Here is an 8,773-nt window from a genome sequence, read left to right on the forward strand (position 1 = left end):
CCAAACTTCCAGCTCAGCACTGTCCCCATGACTTGTCCGGACTTGTCCTACCTGCCTATCTCCTTTTCCACCTATCCACTCCACCCTCTCCTCCTTGACCTATCACCTTCATCTCCTCCCCCACTCACCCATTGTACTCTATGCTACTTTCTCCCCATCCCCACCCTCCTTTAGCTTATCTCTCCACGCTTCAGGCTCACTGCCTTTATTCCAGATTAAGGGCTTTTTCCCAAAACGTCGATTTCGAAGCTCCTTAGATGCTGCTTGAACTGCTGTGCTCTTCCAGCACCACTAATCCAGAATCTGGTTTCCAGCATCTACAGTCATTGTTTTTACCTTATCCATACATTCAGCTGAGGTGTCAGTGGAGCCCACTTACTGCGTGGGCCCCCTGTTCTTAAGCAGGCAGACGGTACACGGTGGTCTTTCCCCACCGCACCTTGGCGGCAGCTGCCCCAAGCTTCAGCGCGTCCCTCAACCCGTAATCCTGGACCTTGGAATGTGCCAGTCCGCACCATTCAGTTGGGGTCAACTCCTTCAACTGTAAGATCAACAGGTTTTGGACAGACCACAGAGCGGCTTTCACCAAGTTGATGATCCTCCAGGCACAGTTGATGTTCGTCTCGGTGTGCGTTCCAGGGAATAGACTGTACAGCACAGAGTCCCATAACGGAGCTGCTCGGGACGAACCTCGACAAACACCACTGCATTCGTCTCCAGACTTCCTCTGCGTAGGCACATTCCAGAAGGAGGTGCGTGACAGTCTCGGCCTCCCCACAGTCGCTTCGGGGGCAGCGTGTGGTGCGGCAGAGAGTCCAGGCCTGTATAAAGGATCTCACTGGCAGAGCCGTTCTCACCAGCCAAGCCATGTCTTGGCGCTTGTTGGCACCCTGACCAAACCTGTGCTTGCAGGAAGATCACTGAGAGTCTCACACTCCTCAGGGACACGATCGCCCATGCGCAGGACAGGGGGTTGGACACCTGCCTCATCAGCCTGGACCAGGAGAAAGCCTTTGACAGGATATCACATACGCATTTGAGAGATGTTCTCTCCAAAATGGGCTTTGGGGAGGGAATCTGTAATTGGATCAGACTGCTCTACACCAACTTTGTCAGTGCAGTCTCAATCAATGGGTGGGAATCAGATAGCTTTCCAATCAGATCTGGAGTCGGGCAGGGCTGCCCTCTCTCTCCTGCCTTGTTTGTGTGCTGCATACAGCCATTTGCCGAGTCCATCAGGAAGGATGCAAGCCTGAGAGGGGTGACTATTCCTGGCAGCGGGGGCCTGCAGGTTAAGGCCTCCCTGTACATGGACGATGTCGCTATTTTCTGCTCGGATCTGCTGTTCGTGCACAGACTCTTGTGCATATGTGACCAGTTCGAACGGGCCTCGGGGCCAAGGCCAACCGAGGCAAGAGTGAGGCCATGCTCTTCAGGAACTGGGCCGACCAATCCTTCATCCTCTTCACCGTCAGGACTGACCACCTGAAGGTACTGGGTATTTGGTTCGAAGGGCTGGGGCATGCGCCAAGTCTTGGGGGGAGCGTATCAAGAAAGTGAGGCAGAAACTAGGCAGATGGAAGCTATGGTCGCTGTCCATCATGGGTAAAAACCTGGTCATCAGGTGTGAGGCACTGTCAGTGTTATTATATGTGGCACAGATCTGGTCTATTCCCAGAACCTGTGCCGCCGCAGTCACCCGGGCCATCTTCCATTTTATATGGAGATCAAAGATGGCCAGGGTCCGAAGGGTCTCGATGTACAAAGCTCTGGGCAACGGGGGACAAAACACACCAAATGCTACCCTCACCCTGATGGCCACCTTTGTGTATGGCTGCATCAAGCTATGCGTGGATGCCTGGTAAGCAAACACCATGTACTGAGGTTCTACCTGTCCCCTGTGTTGCGAAGGATGGGCCTGGCCTCGCTGCTGCGGAACGCTCCAAGTAGTTGGACCGTTCCATATCACCTGTCATTAGTGGAGAAATTTATGAAGAAAAACACCTTTGACCACAAGTCCATCAGGAAGTGGTCAGCACGTAGTGTCCTTGAGACCCTTCGGGAAAAGGAGAGGGCGGATCCTGTTGAGCGGTTCCCTGGGCAGACTGTCAAAGTCATTTGGATGATGCAGGTAAATTTGATTCAACAAAATGAAAAATTATCTAAAAGCAATCTAAGGAAAATGGAAGAATCTTGCTTCCTATTTTGTTCTATTACCTTTAAATATGTGGTGACTAAAGCATCTTGCATTGTAGCTCAGGCATACCACAAGAAACAGGATAAATCCTTGCTGGCCCAATTATTACAATGGCCTGCTCATATTGCTGGTTTGGTCTCTGAAAGACCACACAGCTCCTAACCTCATTACACCTTGTTCCAAACATGGACAAATGAGCTGAGCTCCAGAGATGAAGTAAAAGTGACTGCCCTTGATGTCAAGACATTATTGAACTAAGCAAAACTGAAGTCAATGAAAATCAGGAGGAAAACTGGTTGCAGTCATACCTCACACATAGGAAAATGGTTGAGGTTGATGGAGGTTACTCATCTCAATTCCAGGACACCTCTACAGTTCCTCAAGGAAGTGACATAGGCCCAACTATCTCCAGCTGCTTCATCAATGACCTTCCCTCCATCATAAGATCAGAAGTAGGAAAGTTCGACGATGATTGCACAATGTTCAGCAGCATTTGTGACTCCTCAGATACTGAAGCAGTCCATGTTCAAAATGGAATAAGACATGGGCAATATTAAGATTTGAGCTGACAAGTGGCATGTACCACTTACCATCCTGACTTAGAAATGCATTACCATTTCTTCACTGTTGCTGGGTAAAAATCCTGGAACTCCTCCCTAACGACACTGTGGGTGCACCTACAATGGTACAATGCCAAATAGATCACCGCCATTCAACAAGACAGCTCACCACCACTTTCTCAAGGGCAAGTAGGGATTGGAAATAAATGCTGGCCCAGCCATTGAAGCCCAGATTCCCTGAATGAATCAAAAATACCCTGGGCCAGAAGGGCTGCATACCAGAGGTGAAAGTAATGGTGATTGTCATTCTGAATTCTATATATTCGGGAAATTAACAAATGTAACTCCTGATTTGGAAGGGAAGGACAGACAAAAAATAGAAAAATGTTAAACTATCAGCTCTGTAGAGTCATACAACATGGAAATAGGCCCTTCGGTCCAACTCATCCATGCTGACCAGGTTTCCCTAACTGAACTCGCCCCATTTGCTTGTGCTTGGCCCATATCCTTTAAACCTTTCCTACCCATGTACCTGTCCAAATGTCTTTTAAATGTTGTAATTTTACCCACCTCTACCACTTTCTCTGGCAGCTCACTCCATATACACACTATCTTCTGGGTGAAAGACACTAGAAGATGATAAAGAATATGGTAACTGCACACTTAAATATTAATGATACGACTGGGCAGAGGTCACTGGATAAGGTCCCACACAAGATGCTAATAAAGATAACTCGTGGGATTAGATAGTGAGTATGGAAAGAGACAGACAGAAAGCAGAGCGCAGGAATAAATAGATTGTTCTCAGGATGGCAGGCTGTTGCCAGTGGGGTGCTGCAATGTTCAGTGTTCAGGTCTCTTGTATTCACAGTCAAGATAAATGATTTGGCTGTGGGGGTTAGTTGTTATTTATGTTCCCTGTAATTATTATTCCGCTGCACCTTGTCTTCCAGAAGTCAATGCAAAATCTCCATCTTAGAGGAAATGTTGGTTGTAATATTACCTAACTTTCTAATACCACAAAACTAGGTGGGAATGTAATTTGTGAGGAGATTGCAAGAAGATTGTGAGGGCTTGAAGAAGAGTTTTATTTTATAATGTTCTGTAGTAGCATTCTGAAGAAGAAACATACCAGATTTGAAACATTAATTCTGCTTCTGTCTCTACAGACCCGCTGAGTTTCTCCAGCATTCTTTGTGGATGTTTCAGATTTCAAGCAAATGCAGCACAGAGGAACCTTGATTATCTGGCATTCGATTACCCAGCAAGATCGCAAGGTCCCAATGCTTGATTGTCCAAACATTCTATTATCTGACAAAATGCTCCCTGTCTGTGTCTTTCGAATAATTGAGGTTCCTCTGTATTTTGTCTTTGTCTGACAGTATGTATGCAAGTTGTTATCACCATTGATGGTGGAGATTATCTGCGCACATTAGGATACATAGTGATGTTGCTGCATGCATGAACACAAGGATCAGAAAAGTATGCAGCAAATATTTAATAGTCATAACGGGATATTTACATTTTCACAGATGTGGAAAAACAGGCAGCTCACATTGTAAAGACAGCAATTTGTTAGATTGTATCAAGGACTTTTTTTAATGGCGACAATGAGCTGGGTTTTGCCAGAGTCAGGCACTTCTTATTGCATCCTATTGGTTAGAAGTGTTCAGCTCAAAACTAGTTTGTGTTGCACCTTACTAGAAATGTGAGCTGATACTGTGTGGTAACGACAATGGGACATCTGGAGATACATATTCCCTTAACCAGTGCAAGCTATTGAATCAGGAGAAAATCTTTGCTTTGATTTGATTTATTGTAGTCACATGTATCGCAGTACAGTGAAAAGTTTTGTTTTGCTAGTGGTACAAGCAGATTATAGCAAACAAGGATAGACAGATTATAAGGTGCTTAGACAAGGCAAGGCACACAAGCTTACAACTGTATAGGAGGAGGTGCACAAAGAACAATCAACATTAGCAAGATCAACATTATTTGAAATTAGAGAGTCCATTCAGCAGTCTAATAACAGCTGGGAAGAAGCTGTTCTTGAACCTGTTAGTGAACGTGATCAAGCTTCTGCATCTTCTCCCTGATAGAAGAGGTTGGAAGAGAGCATTACCAGGGTGGGAGGGTTCTTTGATGTTGGCAACCTTTCCGTGGCAAAGAGAAGTGTAAATGGAGTCCATGGATGGGAGGTTGGCTTCTGTGATCGTCTGGACAGTGCACACAACCTTCTGCAGTTTCCTACGATCCTGGGCAGAGCAGCTGCAGTACCAGGCCATTATGCACCCAGATAGACTGCTTTCTATGGTGCATCTGTAAAAGTTAGTGAAGGTCCTCATGGACATTTGGAATAGTTGAGGAGGAAGCTGAATAAGATCCAAATCAGGAGTGCAAACAGAAATAAATAGGATAAGAAAGATTGAATTAAGTTATAAAGAAACTAAAAGGAAAAGTCAGAAAAATCTCAAATTTAAAACTTGACATGTTTAAAAATCTCTGCATACAACTGAACAGCCAAATTAATTCACTCCCACTGTTTAGATTTTTGTCTTTTTGGATCAGCAAGTTGACCAACATTGCATTAGCTATTGTTAAAAAGGTGCTACACTGTCAATTACCAGACCAATCTTTCTGTGGAAAGGTTTTTGGGAAATTAATATGCGAATCTTGCAAACTATTGAAAGCAATTTTGAAGCTAATGGCAAGATATTGTCTTGCACATTCTGAAGATCCGTAACTCATTAAATATCTTTAAACTCTTCAATTTGTTGGATGATTTGCATATAAATGATGATGTATATCATGAATCCAAATACTTTAGGGTAAACAAGGGAACAGGCTATAGTCAATTTAATGATAAACCAAGACAATAAGATAAAGGGGAAAACACCTTTCAAACCGTGAACATGACATGGTAACAAATTGAGGGAGAGCTGGGAGAGTCAAAAACAAAGGTTTGAAATTTAAGAACAATTTTGGAGGAGTGAGAGTGCTTTAACTGAGATCAATGGGTTAACCAATAGACAGCAATTGGTGGCATTCAATTGGTGCAACACATTGTAGATAGTCCTAAAAAATCTAAAAACTACACTTGTACAGGTAAGTAACTGTGATCACTGAGTGCAGCAAGAGACATTATCAAGCTAACAGAAAAGGATCACACACAGTCAAAAAAAAACAAATGTAATCCAGCAGACTGGGAGACATATAAAAATAACAGAGTGACACAAAGAAAGCATTAAGTGTTTCAAAACGGAACAGAGAAAAACTTGCAAGAGATATCAAGGCTGAACGACCGACCAATTGGATAAATTTGTACTGATCAGAGAATTAATATAGAATGTAAAGGGTACATCATTCCTGCATAATTAGTTACAATTTAGTGATGAAGTCACTAATATGGCGGATAAAGGAAGGGATGTGACAGCATTATGACAATGCAACAACTGGACTAGTAATCTGGACCAGTAATCTGGACCAGTAATCTGGATACAAGAAGTCAGAAGCCACTTGTTGTCACCTGCAAAAATCACTTGCTAACGAATCTGATTGTTCACCGAATAAATTTCATTTCACTGGTAATGAGTTCTGTGGGTCATACAGTTATAGAGTCATAGAGACGGACAGCACAGAAACAGACCCTTTGGTCCAACTCGTCCATGCTGACCAGATATCCTAAGCTAATCTAGTCCCATTTGCCAGCACTTGGCCCATATGCTCTAAATCCTTCCTATTCATATACCCATCCAGATGGTTTTTAAATGCTGTAATTGTATCAGCCTCCACCACTTCCTCTAGCAGCTCATTCCATACACGCACAACACTCTGAAAATGTTACCCCTTAGGTCCCTTTCAAATTTTTCCCCTCTCACCCTAAACCTATGCCCTCTAGTTCTGGACTCCCCCACCCCAGGGAAAAGACTTTGTCTATTTACCCTATCCATGCCCCTCATGATTTTATAAACCTCTACAAGGTCACCCCTCAGCCTCCAATGCTCCAGGGAAAACAGCCCCAGCCTATTCAGCCTCTCCCTATAGCTCAATTCCTTCAACCCTGGCAACGTTCTTATAAATCTTTTCTGAACCCTTTCAAGTTTCACAACATCCTTCCAATAAAAGGGAGACCAGAATTGGCACTTGTCTGTTCTTGTGCTGTGAGCTCTCCCGCACAGCTTCCTCCAAAGTCAGCTGTGAATGTCGCTGTTTGATAATTTTCCCAGACGATCTCTGATGTCCAGTGATACTTGAACTCAAACAGCAAAGGCAGTAACTATGCAGATTCACTGCTGTGTCAGTTAGCAGTGTAGGTTTCTTTCTCTCACTCCCTCCCTGACCATGTGGTTGCTACCTTTTGTCTGTCTTCCTCCTTTTAAAAAAAGTGTCATTGTTTGGATCTTTTTTCTCCAAAGTTTCAAAACAATTCAACAGTTTATAAAACAGAAATCACTGCTCCCAGAATTTGAGGAAATCACCTCCAACATCTAAAGTACTTCAAAAAAGGAGCAGCTCTTACAGCGGCAATTTTTTCTCATCCTCCATCTTGATCTTTGCGGTCCTAGAATCTGATGAAGCAACGCTCCGAAAGCTAGTGCTTTCAAATAAACCTGTTGGACTATAACCTGGCGTTGTGTGATTTTTAACTTTGTCCACCTAGTCCAACACCGGCTCCCCCACAACATTTCTTGAGGGAAGTCTTCTTTTTTAGATTAGATTCCCTACAGTGTGGAAACAGGTCCTCCGGCCCAACCAGTCTACACTGACCCTCCAAAGAGTAACCCTCTCAGTCCCATTTCCCTCTGACTAATGCACCTAACACTATGGTCAATTTAGCATGACCAATTCACCTGACCTGCACATCTTTGGACTGTGGGAGGAAACCGGAGCACCCAAAGGAAACCCATGCAGACACAAGTAGAATGTGCAAACTCCACACAGACAGTCGCCCGAGGTTGGAATTGATCCTGTGCTCCTGGTGCTGTGAGGCAGCAGTCTTCAGGGAATCTTTGAAACACTTCCTTCTCCTCCTCTCATTTAAGGGCCTTCCTTGAGCTGGGCAGAGAAGATTTCCTTTGGCATTTGGAACTCAGGTATCCTGAGCACACGGTCTGTCTGGAGTTGGTTTCGGTTGATCATGGCCCTGATGCTGATTAGCTGCTTCAAGGATGCTGATGTTAGTCACTGTAGGCTACTGGGAAAGTTAAAGTCACTTAATTAAATAAATTCCAAATATTCTTTTGAAAAGTAGAATCTGTCTTGTGAGCCATATTTGTCATTAAAATCCATTTTGGTTTGCAATTGGCCTTTAGGGAATGAATCCTGCCACATTTACCCAATGGGTATGGACAAGAATTCAGACCTACAGCAATGCGGCACAAGACACTGACTTATATCCCAAGCACCTTCTTAAGGGGAAAGTGGTGATGGACAATAAACATGGCTCTTGCACAATAAATGCTGTACTCACCCGTCACATCACCTCCCATGAATGAACAAAATCAAAAATGCAAAGGGATTTAATAACAACATAATCATGAGGGCAAAACTGTGGCAAATGAAGCTCAAGGTAAGAAAATGTGAGTTTGTTCATTTTTGATCTGAAGAAGATCAATCAGGGTGTTTTCTAAATGGTAAGGAATTGGATGTAGGTTTGCTGGCTGAGCTGAAAGATTCGTTTCCAGATGTTTCATACCTTACTAGGTAACATCTTCAGTGGACTTTATGCAAAGCAATGCTGAAATTTCCTGCTTTCTATTTATATGTTTGGGTTTCTTTGGGTTGGTGATATCATTTCCTTTGGTGATGTTATTTCCTATGATGAAGTCACTTCCTGCTCTTTTTCTCAGGGGGTGGTAGATGGGATCTAACTCGATGTGTTTGTTGATAGAGTTCCGGTTGGAATGCCATGCTTCTAAGAATTCTCGTGCATGTCTTTGTTTGGCTTGTCCTAGGATGGATGTATTGTTCCAGTCGAAGTGGTATCCTTCCTCATCCATACGTGAAGATACTAGTG

The sequence above is a fragment of the Chiloscyllium punctatum genome, chromosome 1, assembly GCF_047496795.1.
Source record: "Chiloscyllium punctatum isolate Juve2018m chromosome 1, sChiPun1.3, whole genome shotgun sequence".
NCBI lineage: Eukaryota > Metazoa > Chordata > Chondrichthyes > Orectolobiformes > Hemiscylliidae > Chiloscyllium > Chiloscyllium punctatum.